The sequence below is a fragment of the Erinaceus europaeus genome, chromosome 16 (genome assembly GCF_950295315.1).
Source record: "Erinaceus europaeus chromosome 16, mEriEur2.1, whole genome shotgun sequence".
Lineage (NCBI taxonomy): Eukaryota > Metazoa > Chordata > Mammalia > Eulipotyphla > Erinaceidae > Erinaceus > Erinaceus europaeus.
In genome coordinates, this window is record NC_080177.1 from 24,774,584 (window position 1) to 24,795,984 (window position 21,401).

General features: G+C 39.1%; 1 protein-coding gene and 1 long non-coding RNA gene across 11 annotated transcripts in view; both read right to left on the minus strand.

Moving 5' to 3' along the window:
- RAD51B (RAD51 paralog B) overlaps positions 1-21,401 on the minus strand; it is a 975,550-nt gene that overhangs the window by 614,379 nt on the left and 339,770 nt on the right. The window lies entirely within an intron of this gene.
- Positions 11,185-21,401, minus strand: part of LOC132533422 (uncharacterized) — a 52,473-nt gene continuing 42,256 nt past the window's right edge. Inside the window, exons 2-3 of the long non-coding RNA XR_009545296.1 lie at positions 15,217-15,295; positions 11,185-11,208 (exon numbers count right to left, since the gene is read on the minus strand). This is a non-coding gene — a long non-coding RNA (uncharacterized LOC132533422). The remainder of the gene's footprint in view (positions 11,209-15,216; positions 15,296-21,401) is intronic.

The window sequence follows — 21,401 nt, forward strand, 5'->3', positions numbered from 1 at the left end:
TATAGTGCATGTTCCAGGCCTCTGATTCATTCCCTGGTACCACATGAATTAAGACAAAACAAAACAAACATACATATGTTGAGCTCAGTCAAAATAATGTTCTCTTTCCAATGATTCTTTATCTCTTGACTATCCTATCTTAGACGATACAATCTACCAGAAAAGAGAACTTACTAGCACCTTCATCAGAGTTTAAACATGGGGAACAAAAATTAGCATGCAGAGATTAAGCATAAAGTGTGTTAGAGTCATTAGGATGGTAAGGGGGAAGTGGGATCTAATAGGCAGCTGCTAATCACATTATACATGGTCAATGCTAAACTGGAAACATCATGATGAAATAATCTAGGGAGTCGGGTTGTAGCACAGCGGGTTAAGCGCAGGTGGCGCAAAGCACAAGGACCGGCATAAGGATCCCGGTTCGAACCCCGGCTCCCCACCTGCAGGGGAGTCCCTTCACAGGCGGTGAAGCAGGTCTGCAGGTGTCTATCTTTCTCTCCTCCTCTCTGTCTTCCCCTCCTCTCTCCATTTCTCTCTGTCCTATCCAACAACGACAACAACAATAATAACTACAACAATAAAACAACAAGGGCAACAAAAGGGAATAAATAAATAAAATAAATATTTAAAAAAAGAAATAATCTAAGACTTGAACTAGTCAGTGCCATAATTACAAAGAAATCCTGCAGAGGAGTTTCTAGAAGTTGAGGTTTCACTGGCTAAGACTTTCCCCTTCGTGGACAGATATGTGGCCACAGATGTCAAAATAATGACCTTGTAAAAGTATTTTGTATATTTTATTCATCATAAGACCTCACTGTTTCAATGACATGCATTTTTCCTTGAGCAAATATTTATTGATGCAGTCTAGTGGTTACCACCCAAGGAAAGATGCTAGGAAATACAGATACTAGTTCATATTTTGCTACTACTCCTCAGCATAACATTGTGAAAGTCATTTCTCCTCTTCTTCTTCTTCTAGCGTTTGCCCTTCTTCCGTAGCCAGTCAACAGCGTCAGGTTGAGCCTGATGTAAAGTTTCGAGACCTCCTTTGAATCTGGAGAGGTGGCAGTCGTTGACTATGTGGGTCATAGTCTGTCTGGAGCCGCAGGGGCAGTTCGGGTCGTCTCTGGCTCCCCAGCGATGGAACATAGCGGCGCACCGGCCATGGCCTGTTCAATAGCGATTGAGGAGGGCCCAATCATAACGTGCTAGGTCAAAGCCGGGTTGACGCTTGCAGGGGTCTGTGATGAGGTGTTTGTTCTTTACCTCAGCTGACTGCCAGCTCTGTTTCCAAGAGACTGGAACAGAGAAGTTCAGTGTAGGCGTAGGGGACCAGATTGGGTGACGAGACGTCAAGCGTTGGACAGGGTGGGCGAAGATATCCGCCTATATTGGCAGGTCCGTTCGAGCGTAGACGTGGGAGATGAACTTAGATGATGCTGCATCCCGACGAATATCTGGCGGGGCGATGTTGCTAAGAACTGGCAGCCATGGAACCGGGGTGGAACGGATGGTTCCAGAAATTATCCTCAATAATTTGGAATCGACCAAGTGGACATGGGGGCTACGGAACCATACTGGGGCACAGTATCCTGCAGTGGAATAGCATAATGCCAGAGATGATGATCGTAGTGTGGAAGCGCTCGCGCCCCATGAGGAGCTGGCCAGTCTTGCAATGATGTTATTCCTCTCGCCCACCTTTGCTGCAGTTTTTATGAGATGTTCGTGAAATGACAGAGTGCGATCGAGAGTAACGCCAAGATAGACTGGCTGGGCTTCATGCCGGATTCTTGTATCGCCAAGCTGCACATTAAGCTCACACGAGGCCGAGGCACGGTGTAGATGGAAAACAGATGATACCGTTTTTGCAGTGCTAGGGATTAGTCGCCATTTTTTGCAGTAATCAGATAGCAGAGACATGTCTTTCGTGAGTGTTTCCTCGAGGATGTCGAACTTGGATGCCTGAGTTGCACAGCAGATGTCATCGGCGTAGATGAACTTCCTTGAAGAAGTTTCTGGGAGGTCAGTGATGTAAATATTAAATAGCGTAGGAGCCAGAACAGAGCCCTGGGGGAGGCCACTTGAGACAAGTCTCCATCTGCTAGACTTGTCATCCAGATGCACCCGGAATCTTCTGTTTTGGAGAAGAAACCATATAGTGTTGGCCACCCATGGAGGCAGGCATCTTGAGATCTTGACTAGGAGACCACGGTGCCAGACCGTGTCATAGGCTGCTGTGAGATCAACAAAGACAGCACCCGTCTTTAAATTCTTCTGGAATCCATTTTCAATGTAAGTTGAGAGGGCCAGGGCTTGTTTGCAGGTAGATCTTCCTGGGCGGAAACCAGCTTGGGCGGGTGATAGGAATTTCTCTGTAAGAGGAGAAATACGTGACAGAAGCAGCCTCTCAAGGAGTTTGTAACACACGGAGAGGAGAGAAATTGGTCTATAGCTGGCGGCCAGTGTTGGGTCTTTCTTTGGTTTCAAAACTGCTATTATCTTCGCACGACGCCAAATTTTGGGCATAGATTTCTCCTCTAAGATCCCTCTACTCAGGAACTGAAGGGAGTTCATGCCCCTGGACCAAGCTTTACAGATCTTTACACAGAATTACTTTTATCCCATGTGGTTCTTATTTCACCAATGGGACCTAGACCCTGGAATATAAATCTGTGAGTAGTCACTGTTCTCGTTAGCCCTGATCCTGACTAGAACTTTCTGTTTTCACATAAGGACAATCTGTAGCCCAAAGATTATCCCCCCCCCCCCCCAGCTAACCCTCTCTGTACACAGTGATTGCTGTAATGGAAAGTAAAAGTCCTGGTTCTAACTATAGTCAGATTTCTCTCATAGGTAGTATAGCAAAATGATATAATCAGCTCTTTGCAAAGAATACACTGAGTTTAATTCTTTAAAAAAAAGAAAAGAAGAGAAAAGAAAAGAAAAGAAAAGAAAACCTAGGCTTCAAAGGCAACAGATCAAACACAGAATCGATGATCTAAGAATGACTCAAGTTAGCCCTATTTGGCTTTATAAATAAGAAACAAAAATATGCCTCAATGGTTCCGACTATGAAATTAGTTAAGATTGTACACCCATTTGAATTCTGCCACTGAATTGCTGGGGAAGTTCTGGCAAGTCAAAACTTCCCCAGTTCAACTTCCTCATCTGTAAAAATTTTTAAATGATATTTTTACCAACTGGGTTTTCACAAGAGATAAATTTTAAAATGCCTTTGAAAAATGCAAATGTCTAGAGCTCTGTAATCAGTCATATCATCTTCAGACTAAAACAAAGGCCCAACTCCTTGTGATCCAGGTGTCCCTATACTCAATAATAAGAGACCTTGGAGATTTGGCTCAGAAATGAGTAAACAGACTACAATACAGGAAGGGCAAGTAACTGGGGAAGGAGGCCAATGCAGGTTACTCATTCACAGGATTAAGTATCTTATTTCTCTTTCATAACATAGGCTTGACTAGCTTGAAACATACCCAGTCAAGCACAAAAAGCCATCAGTGGTTAAAAGGAAATAACTGAATGGGAAAGGACCCATGGTTCTGGTCACATCATTTGAATTCTCTTAAGCTTTTTCTCTAAGAGTTTTTCATCTCTGGAAATATAGGAGAAGTAGATTAACCTGTACATATAGGTATACTTGTGCCTATAGCCTGATGTATTATATGATTTAGCTCAACAAACTTATGGCTTCTTTAAGAGTCTGGCAAGAATTCTCAGATCCTCTCCTTAATTTCTTGCAAATGGCCGTGTGACTTAGACATGTCTCTTCATCTAGCTAAGCTTCATATTTCCCAGAGTTAGAAAGTAGAAATTGTGAATTGACTCTGGCTAATAAAGGAAAACACTATTACTGTGTGGGCTTTCCTCCTTTTAAGAAATGTATTTCTAATATGATCAGAGAACTAGTTAGTAAGGACAGGACAAATGTACATGTAGTGGGTTAAGAACTTAATGAAGAAAAAAAAAGAAAACATTACATCCTCTCAACAATTGATGAAGCATTTTCTTAAACATTTTAATTAAGAATTGAGAATTGGACAAGGAAGGCACAGGGTAAAATTGGGGGTCATTTAAATACCCAGCAGGGTCCAATGCATATGAAAATGAGTTGGTGGTGATAGAAATTTAATATGGTGGTGTTAAGGTTTTAAATATTTTATTATCCTCTTTTTTTTTTTTTTTTTTGGTTCTGCTAGAGACAAGGAAACAGAACTGAAGCTTCCTTCAATGAGGTGGGGCCTGGGCTTCAAATTTAGGCCATACACATGGCAAAGCAGTGCAGTATCTAAGTGAGCTATCTCACTGGCCCAGGTTTAAATACTTTCATCAGCCTAAAATATGGCAAGGAAAGAAAAGGAGTAAGATGAAAGGCAACAGCTAGTGAAATAGCTCACTTGAACTGTGTACTGCCTTTCCATGTGTGTGACCCAGGTTCAAGGTAGGCTCCCACTGCACTGAAGGAAGCTTCAGTCTGTGGTCTCTTTCACTTTCTCTATCTAAAAAAGAAAAAGAAAAAAAAAGAAAAGAAAAAAGGCAAGCACTGCTTCAAATAATTAATTTTTAGAAAATAATGGAGTGCGCAAGGACCTGAGTGCAGCCCCTGCACTCAGGGTGAAGTGGTGAAGCAGGGCTGCAGGTATCTCTATTTCTTCCTCTCTACCTCCCCACTTCCATCTCAAATTCTCTCTGTCTCTATCCAGTGATAAATAAAACAAACAAATGAATTTTAAAATAATTCTATCTTAAACTTTTTAAATTTTTTTTATTGAGGGGGTTAATGCTTTACTGGGCAGTCACTGATATATACATATAATTTCATCATATAATAGGCCCCCAGAGTTTTCTTCCTATCCACCCTCTCCCTCCCTCCCCAGAGTCCTTCGCTTTGGCACAATACACCAAAAAATAATTCTTAGAAGGGGACCAGACAGTGGTGCATCTGATTAAGCACTCGCATTACAGTGTGCAAGGACACAGGTTCAAGTCCCTGGCCCCTACTTGCAGGGGGAAAGAAAGCTTCACAAGTGGTGAAGCAGAGCTACAGGTGTTCCTCTGCCTCTCTCCCTCTCTATCTCCTCCTCCCCTTTTTCTCTCTGTCTCTATCCAATAATAAAAATTAAAAAATAAATCATTATTATGAAAAAGAATAAACTTTAATCTTTTCCTCCCAAGAAGATTCTACTGCAGGAATCTTTTTTTTTCCCCCTCCAGGGTTATTGCTGGGCTTGGTGCTTGCACTATGAATCCACCGCTCCTGGAGGCCATTTTTCCCCCTTTTTGTTGCCCTTGTTGTTGTAGCCTCACTTTATTATTATTGCCATTGTTGATGTCATTCGTTGTTGGATAGGACAGAGAGAAATGGAGAGAGGAGGGGAAGAGAGAGAGGGGGAGAGAAAGACACCTGCAGACCGGCTTCACCGCCTGTGAAGCGACTCCCCTGCAGGTGGGGAGCCGGGGGCTCAAACTGGGATCCTTACGCTGGTCCCTGCGCTTTGCGCCACATGCGCTTAACCCACTGCGCCACCGCCCGACCCCCTGCAGGAATCTTTTTTTCTATTTCACTCAGGATCTAGAGTTACAAGTAAAAGACAGGATCAAGTAAAGTAGACCCTCTTCAAGGAAAACAAAACAAAATAAAACCTTTTACTTAAATACATAACTTCAATCAAGTTGAGAACCTATCTATCAGTTCACACAGAAAAGTCAGAGACTTTACTATTTGCTGGGGTGTGGAGGAGGAAGTAATTTGTATATTGGCCTGAAACTCCCCCTGGGCAGGTAGGTAGTGCTTGCCCTTTTAGTGCCTTCTGATAATGATTCATTTTGTTCCACCCACAAGCTAAAGCCAAGACATAAAGCATTGCCTTTCTTCGAAACCTTGATCTAAAATTTAATGCAGGCATCATTCTCTGCAAATTTTTTTTTTATTTCTATGTAGAATTTTTATGCTCAGGAACAAGAACAAAAGAACTCAAAAATTCGTCATTAACAATTGTGATAAACATAACGTCTAGAAGAGTGGTCACAGAAATGATGCTACAATCATGAGATAAAACTATTATGCTGCTAGGGAGTCCGGCAGCAGCGCAGTGGGTTAAGCGCACGTGGCGCAAAGCGCAAGGACCCGTGTAAGGATCCCGGTTCAAGCCCCAGCTCCCCACCTGTAGGGGAATCGCTTCACAGGCGGTGAAGCAGGTTTGCAGGTGTCTTTCTCTCCCCCTCTCTGTCTTCCCTTCCTCTCTCCATTTCTCTCTGTCCTATCTAACAACGACTACAACAACAATGAAAAACAACAAGGGCAACAAAAAAGGGAAAATAAATAAATATTAAAAAAAAAAAAACTATTATGCTGCTGTGTGGTCCGGGAGGTGGCACAGTGATAAAGCTTTGATCTTCCAAGTATGAAGTCCCGAGTTTGATCCCCAGCAGCACCTGTGCCAGAGTGATGTCTGGTTCTTTCTCTCTCTTATCTTTCTCATAAATAAATAAAATCTTAAAAAAAAACACACAACTAGGGAGTCGGGCTGTAGTGCAGCGGGCTAAGCGCAGGTGGCGCAAAGCACAAGGACCGGCATAAGGATCCCGGTTCGAACCCGGCTCCCCACCTGCAGGGGAGTCACTTCACAGGCGGTGAAACAGGTCTGCAGGTGTCTATCTTTCTCTCCTCCTCTCTGTCTTCCCCTCCCTCTCTCCATTTCTCTGTCCTATCCAACAACAACAACAACAACAACAATAATAATAATAACTACAACAATAAAACAACAAGGGCAACAAAAGGGAATAAATAAATTAAATAAATATAAAAAAAAGATAAAAAAAAATTTTTAAAAAACACACAACTATTATGCTGCTACTAAGAATCAGTTTACAGGGTTGGGAAGACAGCATAGTAGTTACACAAAAGACTTTCATGCCTAGGGTTCTGAGATCCCAGGTTCAACCCTAGCACCACCATAAGCCAAAGCAGAGCAGTGCTCTGATACCTTTCTCGCTATCTCTCTCTCTGTATCTCTCTTTCATTAAAACAAACTACACAAAATTTTATTCGTCTTAATGAAGCTAAAAGGAAATTCAACAAAATGCTATTAACAGTAAATATTTCAGGATGGTGTTTTGAGTGGTGCCTTAACAGTTTTATTGAAATATAATCCACATACCATAAAATTCATCCACCAAAAACATTAATCACACAAAACAAGTTGTGTGACTATTACCAGAATTAACTTTAGAATATTCTGGATCACTTCTAAAGGAACTTCTATATTCTTTAGTTATTACTCACAAACTCTCACATCCTGTACCTTAGCAACCACTAATCTAATTTCTGTCTCTATAGATTTTCCTTCATGGACCCTTCATATGAATGGAATCATGCAATATCTGGTCTTTTGTGAATAGTTTCTTTCACATGACATGTTTTAAAGGTTAATCTGTAGCCTAGCATGATTCATTACTTCATTTATTTTTATTACTAATATTCTTTTGTATGACTGTGTCACATTTTACTTAACCATCTGTCCACTAACAAACATTTACACTGCTCCACTTTTTGAATTTTATGAATAATAATAATACTATGAAAATTTGTGTACAATTTATTATCAAGTATATCAGGCAAGTACCTAGGAACAGATGGGTGACTTTAAAGACATTTTTGTGCTCACAAATTTTCTGTAAGTTACATATAAGTCTTTCATTATTTTTTCTAAGTAACAAAAAATATATCTTCCAGACTTTAATTCTCCTGTGTGTCAGTATTTCCTCTACCCAAATCTCTCATTCTCTTCTAAACCAAAGCCAGACGTTTTGTAGTTAATTAGCTAAAATGTTTTTTAATGAATGCTTGCTCTGAATTGGACCCTGTAGTAGTCAAATTAAAGGATATAAAAGAAATAGGAAATGAGGTCTTTACTTTCAAGAAAGGGATGCTGCAAACTATAGAGAGAATGCTTGGGAGGGAAACCACTACCATTAACCTTGGAAATGAAAAGAATATAGAATATTCAAATGGAGTGGTTCCATTCTGCATTGAAAAGAGAACCATTCCATTGCTCAACACAAAACCAAAGTGTATGCTTATTCTCATGTGCTCCAATCAAGGTGTCAAAAAATGGAACTTCATAATCACAATAGTCTTCTATAAGAAAATCCTCTTCCTAGTGAAGAGGTTTTTGGTGGGTGGATGGTATAAAGTTCTTTTCACCCTAGCAATAATTCCATAAAGCATTATTATCTGACTTTCTGTTTACATGAACATATCCCATACAAATTAAAAAAAAAAGACTTTTTTCAAATGTATAAAAGGTTGTGATGTCAGGGAAGTGTATGAAAGTGGAGAAATGGCATTGCTACAAGGTAAACAAGGAGTCTACCTAGAGCTTCCAGTTCAAAAAGCTCCCAATTGGCTCAAACAATATACGTCAAGAATATCTTTCAAGAACAACTTGCCCTTGTATGAATGTCTATCACTGCCTTTCTGACCATTGAGTCCAGGGAAAATTCAAGCAGTTAGGACTCAGCAATTCAAGCAATGATAATCTTGGAAAATTCAAATGATATGAGAGTATTGTTTGTTGCAATATGCTATTTAAATTTATTTTAAAGTTCTTAAGTACAATGAATATTTGTATATTCAGCCTATATAAAATATTAATGATATTTGGCTGAGCAGTGGCATGCTTAGTTGACAGCACACATTAATTACCATGCACAAGGACCTGGATTCAAGCCTCCAGTCTCTGACAACCAGGGAATATGGGGCATGAGCAGTGAAGTGGTGTTGCAAGTTTCTCTCTCTCTCTCTCTTTCCCTCTCTCTCTCTCTCTCCATCTCTATCAATCTCCCTTTCTCAATCAACTTCTTTCTACCTGTCTCTAGCCAATAAATAAAAATTAAAAAAAAGAAATTTAAGTTTCTTAAAAAATAATTAATGAAATATATTTCAAAGAACTGATGAATAGAAAAATCAAAACAAGCAAAATTAGTGGACTGAAAAAGATAGGGAGATTGCAACCATCAATAAGAGGTCTAACAATATGGCAGAATGCCTTGGGAGCAGAAAGTTTGAACCGGGAACTAAAGAGAGAAAGAGAGAGAGTGAGAGAGAGAGAGAGGGAGAGAGAGAAACCAGGCTACATTAAGATAATGTATCATCCCAAATATGATTCTGTCCCAAGCAATCCCTTATTTTCTGCAGCCTCTGAAGTCATGCTCCTCCTCAAGATACCTTGATGACTCATCTGTTAGAAAGGAGAAAAAAGCCAAAAACTTAAAAAGAAGATAGGCCAGAATGCACTGTGCTTTCTACTCATGCTGGGATCTTGATGGAACAGGCTATATAAACTGCTGGTATAGTGATTAGGGAAACAACAAAGCTAGAATAATCCCTCCTGAAAACAGAAATCGGAGAATACCAAGAGTGAAATGCTTTAATGGAGGTATGCCCACATCCTAGGACACAGAATAAAAGTAAGTTTTAAAGAGCAAGTCTGAATTGCACTCGCTGAGCATGGCCCACCTTGCTAAGCCTGGTTCTTGTCATTGCTATTATGCCCTGAATTTCATGAACATCATGTTCGCTTGGAAAGAAAAAACTTGTTTTAGTAGTAATTGCACATCAATATGAGAGTCCTATTATTTCTATTAAGTTAATTAACCTATTTTTGAAAAGTATACAAAATAGGTCACTTAAGTGGGTGTGACCTTACCCAGTGAACTATGCTTTTAAACTGTCTCCAACTATTAAGATTTATAGACGCCTTTATCAACATCTTGGTTTGAAAAGGCTGGCTAAATGAAAGGCATGCAGCACCAAGCAAAATCCAGCTTTGGTTCTTATCAATCAGCCTATTATAACTTAATGATATTTAGATGATATGATTAAATTTTCAAATTGAATGCTGTTTAATCTAAATTCCAGAGTGCTTGTGTAACGGTGCCATATATTTAAGGCTCAGGCAAACAGTCAGAAGGGGAGAATGTGTATCAGAGGTCTATAAAAATTTGCTTCCTAGATTTCTGAGGATGAAAACTGTTTTTTGTTTTTTTTTTTTATGGTCCACAAACATGAATAAAAACCGCTTCTAAATTATGGCCATCATTGTCATCAAAAGTCCTTTGTAGCACTAAGCACTATGCTAGGCAATATGCGAAGGTTTTAACTTGTATTTTGGTCCTGATAAGATGGCATAAGCTCCATTTCTAATAAACCTTATTAAATACACTAACAAAATGGCTCCGACTTGGGCTTTCCCCTGTTAAGGCCTCATGTGAATAAGACTGAAGTGTGTTGAGGACACACAGTAGTAACCCAGTTTCACTTATTTTTAAAGCCAGTGACAATCAGGCACTCAGAAACTGTCTTAGTAAACTGATAGATGAGTGTATGGACCCTGTTTTTTTGAGCCCAGGCTTCCTAGACTTTGAAATATCAGTCTCTATTCCTGCCTTCTCCTTTTTTTTTTTCCCCCTGCATACTTCTCTCTAGGGAAAGTGAATTACTATTTCCAGCAACTTCATTTTTTGTCTTCTAACTTCATGTCTCTATTTGCATTGTTCCTTTTGAAGGAAGGACTCTTCACCTTTTATATTCAATTCCTACCAGTATTTTACTAGCATAGGTGTGACACCTTATAAATATTTCAGAGATATATTCCCTGGAGAAATGCATTTAGAGAGGTTCTTGAGACAAAGACACAGACATAAGGGTGAAAGGGGGAACTGAATTAAATTGAAATGGAAAATGAAGTGAAAGCCTGCATTCTGGAACAGAAAACACGACTAACTCTAAACAACTGCTTAACCCTCTCAAAGAAAACTGGGAGCTTCCTTTCTAGATCAAGAGACAAGCTGTAGAGAAAAAAACAAAAACAAAACAAAACAAAACAGAACCAGATATCAGGGGCTCCACCACAAAATAGCAGTATTCATATCAAATACTTCTAATTAATTTTTGTCTAATAAAGACAATTAACAGGCCACCAGAAGAGCTCACCTGGATAGTGCACCTGTTTTAAGCTCAGCCACCACCAACTGGAAGAAGATTTGTTGCTGGGGTGTCTTTCCCTCTGTTTCCCTTTTTCTCTCTCTAAATATATATATATTTATATTATATACATATTTATATTATATATTTATATATATTTATATTATATATATTTCATATATATATATGAAAAAGGCAGCCTAGAGTAGCGAAGTTATGTGAACAATAAAAAATAAAAACAATTAACATAGTTAAAATTACCAGTGTGTGTGCATGTTTTATTCTTCAACTTAAAAAGCTTTTGAAAAATTACCTCCTAAACAAAAGACAAAAAGCACTGCTAACCCCACCAGTTTTTCCTAAGTCAAAAACAAAATTTGAGCTTCCTAATGAAACAATACTATCAAAGAACACTTCTGAGCACATTGAAGATATGATTTCAATACAGTGAAGATAACAAAACATGCATTCACTTTTTACCAAGGTTAAGCTAAAATGAAATTTAGTAAAGAAGTGATGAATTGATAAATATAATGTTGGTGTCTACAGTCATACCACCCTGAACACACCTGATCTTATCTTACCTCAGAAGCTAAGCAGGGTCTGGCCTGAATAGTACTTAGATGGAAGATAAATACATTTTTGGTACATTTATATTAATATCATTATTAATTCTAGATCCACTATGCAGCTAACCAAAGTCTAACTTCCCTGTGTTTGTCCCAGTCTCCCAAATCACACACATCTTCTTTCAACTCATCATCTTTCCAGCCAAAAGTATAACTGGCAAATGGAGGAAGTGGTTTGTGTGGCTTATATACACAAATGCATTCAAGTGCTAGTAGATTTCAATCTTTTTCTTAAAAGGGGGGTGCTAAGGAAAAGAGACTGCCAGAATCAGTGGGCTTAGCTTCCACTGAGCCTGACCTTGCCATGACAATGAAATGACCTTAGGCAGAGCAGTGAATTGCTTTGAAGTCAAATTTCTTCATCTCTAAAAACCATGTGATCAAAATCTATCACAGAAACTTGTTTCGAAAATTAAATAAGATAATGCTTATGGAAAACTTTGTAATTATGAAGTTCTAAAGAGAAGCAGAGATGATCAGTGAAGTATCTGAACCCTAAAAGGTAAGTCTCCCTGTCAATTTTCAGTCTGTCTATGGAATCTCTCAGTAGGTTTAGGAGTGATGGGAACACTTAGTTGGTTCTTCAACCTTACCAGTGAAGCAAGAACAAGCTCATCAGGTGTAGGCGGTAGTGTACCCGGTTGAGATCACACACTACCATGTGCAAGTACCTGGGTTCAAACCTTTGCTCTTAACCTTGGAGGTTGGGGGGGAAGCTTCACAAGTGATGAAGCAGTGCTCCAAGTGTCTATCTCTCTCTCTCCCCCTCTGCAAGTAAGAAAAAGAAAGAGTGGGAGGAGGGGAGAGGGAAATAAGGAAAAAGGAAGGAAGGAAGGAAGGAAGGAAGGAAGGAAGGAAGGAAGGAAGGAAGGAAGGAAGGAAGGGAGGAAGGGAGGAAGGGAGGGAGGGAGGGAGGGAGAAAGGGAGAAAGGGAGGAAGGGAGAAGGAGGGAGGGAAGGAAGGAAGGAACTTTTTAAAGGCCACTTCCAAACACATACTTTTTAAAAAGGAGTAGAATTTGACCAGAGAGATATACTCACAGGACTTTACTTCAACTGTCCATCCAGTAAGTTAACCAAGTCCTTCCTCTATGCCAACAACTAAGTTCCACATGGAAATATGAAGATTAACAGGATACAATTGATCAAGTAAAAAGAGAAGAAAATATACAAAGTGTCATAGGAACTATGTAAAGAACATACACAGGTCTGATGGAGAGAAAAAAGGGAAGAGTAATCAGTTCCATCTATAGCACAAAAAATTTCTTGCTAGATTTTACAAAATCCACCAGATGTTTGTCAACCAAAGAAGTGGGTGGAAAGAGTATAGACATTCTACGACATGGTATGTTTAGGGACTTACCACCTTTCAATGTGGTTGGAGCACAAGTCACAAGAGGATTCAAAGCTAAAAGCAAGGCAAAGCTCATTGAGACATCAATACTCAGTATAAGGAGTTTAAATCTTTTCTTACAACACACAAAAGGCCACAAATGAATTTTACATGAGACAGGAATACTTTAAGATTTGCACTGTGGAAACAGTTAACCTGGAAATGGTAGGAGAGAGACTACAATCAGAGAAATCTGAGGGTAAAAGATAACTACAGGTGTCCAGTGACAGAAAAAGCAAGAGCCTAAGTTAATTTAACAGCAGGATGATGGAAAGAAGAGGCATGAAATGTGAAGACAGCGGGCTCTGAGAGGGAAAAAGTGAGATTTTTTTTCTGACTTGAGAGATGGGTAATTCCATTCAGAAAGGGAACACTCAAGAACAGTGTACAAAGTTTTGTATATATCAAGCTAGAAATTGTAGCAAGCTATTTAGCTAGAGAACTTTTCTAGCTACTTTGAATTTATAGGGCTGGGACTCAGGAAAAAAAGCTGTAGGATAGCAATAAAGATCTGACTACCATTAATGACTGTGTTAACTGGAACTGCAACTCTTCTGCAACACATTCTTCTATCACTCTCTTTGTTACTACTTTTCTGAGCCTTTGTCATCAGGTAAGAATTTCGAGTCCATATAAGGTCAAAAACTCTCTGAAGATGCAACTTGATTTATAGCGAGAAGTATATTATATAGTGATCCATGAGGTGGTAAGATGGCTAGAGACTTGGACATAATAACATGAGGTCTTGAGTTCAATCACCAGCATTATATGTACCATAGGGATGATATAGTGTTCTTGTTTTCTCTTTCTCTCTCTTTCTCTCTCTCTCCCTCTCTCTCTCATGTTAATACATAAAGAAATCTTTTAAAATGTATTATTTAACAGCAAGGGAGATATCTGAGTGAGCAGAAGACAGGACTTGTATGTGTCATGCCCTGGTTAAATTCCAGCATCACACATGTCAGACTGGCACTCTAGTTGATCTCTCATAAAAGTAATGAGTTAATTAATCTTCAAAATATATCATTAGAAGAGAAGAAACATCAAATAAGGCAAAAAGATTTTTAAATGCAAAAATAGTAAGTACCAAAAAACAAAAACTGAACAAAAAACAAAAACGCAACAAAGCAAAAGCCTACCTTTTGACTCCAAAGGCTTACTTTCCCAAACTGTATAAGTAACAATATTTCCTACTCTTTGGTTATAAGTACCTTTTATCTTTCAGACTACAAGAACTTTATACTTTGTCTCATTAGTTTAATAACATGCCTGTCAGGTAGGTAAATGGACTAAGACTTTTATCTTCATGGTGTAGCTGGAGAAACTAAAACAAAGTACAGAAGTAATGTGCCTGTGGTCTCTCAGTCGGTTATTAAAGTGAAGCTGGAAGCAGAATACAGATACTCAGCCTCCCGGTTTTCACTCTCTCCTCTACACTGTCATCATCATCAATTACCTTTAGGATGTTACCGCTGGGTACCTGGCAGGGTTTTCATGGCACTGTGCCAGACCACTCTCTTATGGAATAAGATTTTAATGCAGAGATTACTGGAGAAGAGGGGGTGGGGGTGTGGAAGGAATTTTCTCTAAGGCCTTTTAGCTAGATCTTTCATGTTCCATGTTTACAAAGGTAGGTGGATTTTTACAAAGTACACAAAACTGAAAAAAATATATAAGGTACTTGCCACCTCAAGTATAAAGGCACAGCAATAATAATAATAATAATAATAATAATAATAAGTCTTAATAAAGAGAGTTGCTCTTGATCATCATTTAAAAGAAAAAGGAAAAGTTAACAAGGCAGAGAAAATGGTACAGAGAACTGGCAGCAGGCTTGGAACCTTATAACACCAGGTCACCAGCCTACTTTGGATTTGGTGTGACCGGAAGTTACTTTGATACAATAGTGCTTTGTTGGCTAGTTTGAAATAGCTGGTCTGTTTCATGCCAGCTCTCACAAGACAAGCCTCTATAGCACAAAACAAAATCTCTGACCTAATAGGACTCTGCTCAAGAGAAAAAAAAAAAAAAAAATGGATGAGTGAAATCTAAAATTTTTTTTGCCTACCTACCACATTTTCCAGCATAAAAGCTAGCCCTTTTCTTAGCTGCTTTGTCCACATCCCTAACGTCTGGATGGTTGTGCTCACTCTCTCAAAAAGCTTACATGTCACTGTGCAGCCTTACCTTCCTGGTCTGAGATGAACCACAGAGGTTTCCGTATTTACATACGTATGTTAGCTGGTACAAAGTTCCCATTGGGTGACTAATAGGACAAAAGAATACATTTCATTTTAGAGTAACTTTCAAATCTCTCTACAGAAGGACATCTGAAAGTACTTAAGAAGCACACTACATCCCTAGCGGTTGGGAAAAAAAGAAAGAAAAAAAAATCCCTCTGGCTTGCTCTATAAAGGTTATTGAAAATACCATGCGATTACTGCTATTTATATGGCACTGAACTAAACTCCAAAGGTAACAGTTAACCACCCTCTGTTTACCAAGTTAATCTACCAGGTTTGTTTACTTTGTCTGATTTACTAAGACAAATGCGTTGAGTGTCTGAAATGTTTTATCTGGCCCTGGGAAAGGAAAACTTAAGGAGTGTTGTGCTTTTATTAATAGATAAGTGCAAACAGGCCCTATCCTATCAAATGAACAGCTAGGACCTTTGGCCACTGTTTACTGAAAATAAAATTAGCCTTGGCTGGCAGGTACTTATCAGATCTGAGAATAATTAACTACCCACATCTGGTACATGTTACTGAAAATGCTAGTGGGAGCCATTAACTTTGGTAAGGGTTATTTTTCCTGAACAGTAACATCCCCCTAACATACCATCGGAATGTACTCTTTCTTCCCAGACACACTCATGGCAGCATCAAAAGCAGTTCCACGCACTGTTTCCCCTCTTTGACTCAATACAAAAAAAAAAGTTTGAAAAAAAATAATTAAAAATAAAAAATGGCCCAGACCTGACTGATTCTCACCATACTCTGCAATGTTCACCCACAGGACCATCTGCCTCAGCAAGCAGTGGGAGATTCGGAACACAGGACCTTTCTAAATTAATCAACAGTCACATTTTACACTTTGTATTTTTTAATTCACTTAAAGAACTCTGAGGAACATCACCAAATGTAGAATAAAACAAAGAGTGTTTTTGCAATTCAGAAAGACAGCCACATCCCCCATTATCAGAGAGCTGAAAAGGCAGTATCAACTCCAGATACACCAGGATCAGTTCATTTCTTTTCCACCTTAATAATTTCTGTACCAAGATAATAGTTTTCAAAATGTTATTAAAGGAGAGGAAATGCTCTAAGGCAGTCCTATAAATAAGCAAAGCAAAATAAATCCTTTTATATTTATGTCATGGGAGCTAAGAGACAGGAAACTCAAGGGCTCTGCAATTAGCATGCTGTGACATTCTAAACAAGTCAAGTGACTTGTTTAGTCAAGTGGCTGCTCATCTCTCTGCTCTATAAAACTGGGATACCAACCTACATCACAAAGCTGCAGCGAGGAGTAAACTCCTGACAGCAGAGGAAAATTCTTATAAACACAGAGCAAGACCCAAAGTAAAAGAGTCTGGGGTGCGTTGGGGTGAGGGTTCAGGTCCTGGAACAGGATGGCAGAGGACCTAGTGGGGGTTGTATTGTTATGTGGAAAACTGAGAAATGTTATGCATGTACAAACTATTATGTTTACTGTCGACTATAAAACATTAATCCCCCAATAAGGAAATTAAAAAGAAAAGAAAAAAAGAGCAAGACATTCTTTCAGCTATCGAAAAACATTTCTTCTCAAGGAAAACAACAGGGCTATCTTAACAACAAAGTACAATATTTTACCCAACACCATTCATCAAGGCAAAGCCTACAACATTTTTGGGAGACAAGAATTACTGCCCCTCCTAATGTAATCATTCTTTCCTAGGTTTGAAGATAAGCAGCTACCTTGTTTCCAAGGAAACTGCAAATTATATTCTATTAACAGTGAATGGATGGTCTATCCGTACACACATACCTCAATTACTGAAACATGCTAGGGAGGTAAACACCAAGACACCTTGGTAGATGAGGACATGAACTAAGATATGAGCAAGTGTAAGGATACAGAGGCAAGAGACTAAGGTTTGAGAAATAGGAGGTAGAAGAAATATGCGAGGAGGAAATATAATACAAGGAAGGGAAGAGAAGCCAAAGAAAAACAGAAGAAGGGAGTCGGGCTGCAGCGCAGCGGGTTAAGCGCAGGTGGCGCAAAGCACAAGGACCGGCATAAAGATCCCGGTTCAAACCCCGGCTCCCCACCTGCAGGCAGGTCCCTTCACAGGCGGTGAAGCAGGTCTGCAGGTGTCTTTCTCTCCTCCTCTCTGTCTTCCCCTCCTCTCTCCATTTCTCTCTGTCCTATCCAACAACGACAACAACAATAATAACTACAAGGGCAACAAAAGGGAATAAATAAATAAAATAAATATTAAAAAAAAACAGAAGAAATAGAAAATGCAATGTGTATCCCCTAGGTGAGGTAATGAGGTAAGCTGAAACAGAGAAGAGTCAAGCCAGTTGGGGATGACAGGCAGGAGGTGGAGGAATCTCTAGTGCTTAAAAGAGCTGGGTGTGGTCTGGGAGGTGGCACAGTGGATAAAGCAATGGACTCTCAAACATGAAGTCTTGAGTTCAATCCCCAACAGCACATGTACCAGTGATGTCTGGCTCTTTCTCTTTCTCATAATAAATAATAATAATTATTATTATTTTTAAAAAGAGCTGGGAAGATGAACTTCCATGTGAGGTGTCAACACAAGAATTTATTTTGTTGAAAAAAAAAAGTTGTTTATCCTAGTTGAGTCCAGTGAGGATGAAAAGAACCAGGACTGGATTTACAATTGCACACAGAGTCCTGAGGCAACTGCATCAGAATATTGGAAAATTATTTGTGTAAACCCATCAAAATTAGGAAATGCTAAATTCCCCAAATCTTCCAACCCCAACAATAAATTTGATTTGCTGGATTGTGAAAGTTTTCCTATGTCACTGCCATCTGCAACACTCACTCCGCTCATTCAATTAATTAATTACTGGAATACTAACTGTGGTTTGATTGCAGAAATACAATTTTCCTAGGATTATTGAGATTTTTCACAATTCAGAAGCCACTTGTAGTCTCAAGGAGGTAGATAGCTCCAACTATTTCCATGTCAGTAAACAGGAAGGTTGATTTCTCTAAACTTGTCAAGCTCCATAATTAGCAGTTCTGAAAATATATTAAGTAGTTTCTTCTGCCTTCATTGTTCTTCCACACTACACTTCCTGAGAGAAAGAAAATATCTATACATTTCTTATTATCTTGTGTTTCCTATTTACATCAGAATCTTAAAAAATTATTTATCTGAAAGCTCTGTAATTTCCATGGTATAGGATCTTCTATTTGACATGTTTAAAATGCTTCCAAGATAAACTTATATATTTGCTTTTAAAGACTCCAGTATTTTATTTTAAATAGCCACAGATTTACATCTTAAGGAAAAAAATTACATGACTTTGGAACTTAGAAATTATGGCTGGGACTGTGAAACCTGGAAAAAAACGGTTCTTTTTCTTTTCTTTTTCTTTTCTTGCTTGTTTGTTTTTTAAAGAAGCATATATGCTATTTCAAAGTACTTTGTTTTTTAGAGATAGAAGTTGAGAGGGGTGGGAGGGAGAAAGAGAGAGACATGCAGCACTGCTTTCCTGCTTAAAAAGCTTTCAACCCTGCAGGTGGAGACCAGAGAGCTTGAACCCAGGTCCTATATACTCTACTAGGAATGCCACTGCCCAGCCCCTCAATTTACCTATTAACCAAGAGAATTCAGCACTCTAAAACTGGTTGCCAAAAAAATAAAGCAAGTTTCCCTGAATTAATTGGAGTTCAATACTTAAACTATTTCAGTCTTGCTCTCTACAACGTCTCTGTTTTAAAATTTATGCTTATAGAGATAGTGTGGAACTGGAACCTATGTAAGGGTTTCATAATCTTAGAATTTTTGACATTTCAAGTAAGTGTTGCCTTGTAAGGAACTGTCCTGTGCTCTGTCATTTGGTTAGCAGCACCCTTTACTCTACCTGTCAGTACCCTTCAAATCTCCCTACACAGTTCTGAAAAACAAATATGCTCCAGAGGAAAGATTCACTAGAGGAATGGCAACCACCACAGTTCCATTGAGAAGGAGCATGGTATTTGAGAGACACAGGATAGGTCAGGAGGAAAGAAAGTGGGTTTTAGAATTAGGCAGATTTAAGTCAAAATTAGAACTCTTATGACTCACTAGTGCCATAGCCTTGTGGAAACCAACTAAGTTAATTTAAATAAGTTTTAATGTACTTATTATTGACATGTGACTAATAGTATCCTAGTAGGCAGTTGTGCCATCCAGAATCCCTTTTGGAAGGAAGGGCTAAGAAGTCCTCTCTTCCTTTAGGGGAATGAGCTCACATATATTCTCTGTGAAGTTTCTTCGCCAGGGTTGCACATATGAAACAAACAAAGCCAATGAAAGAACTGTATTCCACAGGCCTATAATTCAGTGATATGCATGTGAGGCATTCTAGATCAATTCAAGTTTCAGCTAGAGCAATTAGAAAAGTTCTGTGTCCTTTCTGCAGAAAATGCTAAGCTTATAGATGAGCTGCCTATAGCTTCAGGATGTAAAAAAAAAAACCAACCCAATAGAAAATACAGTCAAGAGACATGGAGAGACCAGGTTCTGATGAAATGATTTATGCCTGAAGTCAGATCTACACCTAAGATTCAGTTAAATTAGCTAATAAAATCCCTTTTAACTTAAGACAGTGTGCATTGAATTTTATCTCTTAGAACTAAGAGTCTTTTCCTATAAAGTCAATACCTATTTCAAACAGTTGTTGAAATGACCAAGTAAAATAATGAACATAACAGGCCTATAAAGAGCCCCCCTGGGGGCCAGGCAGTATTGCACCAGGTTAAATGCACATAGTAGGAAGTACAAGGATCTGCACAAGTGCCCCAGCTCCCCATCTGTGTGTGTGGGGGGGTCCCTTCACAAGCAGTGAAGCAGGTCTGTACTTGTCTATCTTTCTCTCTCCCTCTCTATCTTCCCCTCCCTTTCAATTTCTCTCTGTCCTAGCCAATAAAAATATGGGGGGGGAAAATGCCATTCTTGGAGCAGTGGTTTCATGGTACAGGTATTGAGTGGCAACACTAGTCCTAGAGGAAAAAAAGAGAGAGAGTGTGTGTCCTCCCAAGCTGGGGAAACAGCATAATGGTCATGAAAAGATCTTCATGCCTGAGGCAACAAAGGTCCCAGGTTCAATCCCCAGCATCACCGTAAGCCAGAGCTTGGCAGTGACCTGGTTGGTCTTTCTCTCTGTATCTCCCTCTCTCATTAAAATAAAGTAAAGATCCCCCAAACCTATGGACATCCAATTTTTGATAAGGGAGCCCAAACTATTAAGTGGAGGAAGGAGGCTCTCTTCAATAAATGGTGCTGAGAAAACTGTGTTGAAACATGGAGAAGAATGAAACTGAACCACTATATCTCACCAGAAACAAAAGTCAACTCCAAATGGACCTGGATGTTAGACAGGAAACTCTCAAATATGTAGAAAAAAATATTGACTGAACACTTTCCCATCTAAATCTCAAGGGCATCTTTAATGATACAAACCCAATTGCGAGGATGACTAAAACAAAAACAAATCAATGGGACTACATCAAATTGAAAAGCTTCTGCACAGCAAAAGAAACCATCACCTAAACAAACAGACTCCTCACAGAATGGGAGAAGATCTTTACAGCCATATATCATACAAGAGACTAATAACGAACATGTATAAAGAGCTCACCAAATTTAGCAACAAAAAAGCAAATGATCCAATTCAAAACTGGGGGCAGGCTATGAATAGAATATTCACTACAGAAGAGATATAAAAGGCCAACAGACATATGAAGAAATGCTCCAAGTCACTGATTGTCAGAGAAATACAAATAAAGACAATGAGATACCACCTCACCCCTGTAAGAATGTCATACATCAGAAACAACAGCAACAACAACTGCTGGAGAGGTTATGGGGCAAAGGAACCCTCCTGCACTATTGGTGGGAATGTAAACTGGTCCAATCCTTGTGGAAAGCAGTCTGGAGAACCCTCACAAGGCTAGAAATGGACTTTCCTTATGACTCAGTAATTCTTCTCCTAGGGATATATCCTAAGGAGTCACACCCATCCAAAAAAATATGTGTACACCTATGTTCACAGCAGCACAATTCCTAATAGCTCAAATCTGGAAACAACCCAGGTGCCCAACAACAGATGAATGGCTAGGAAAGTTGTGGTATATATACACAATGG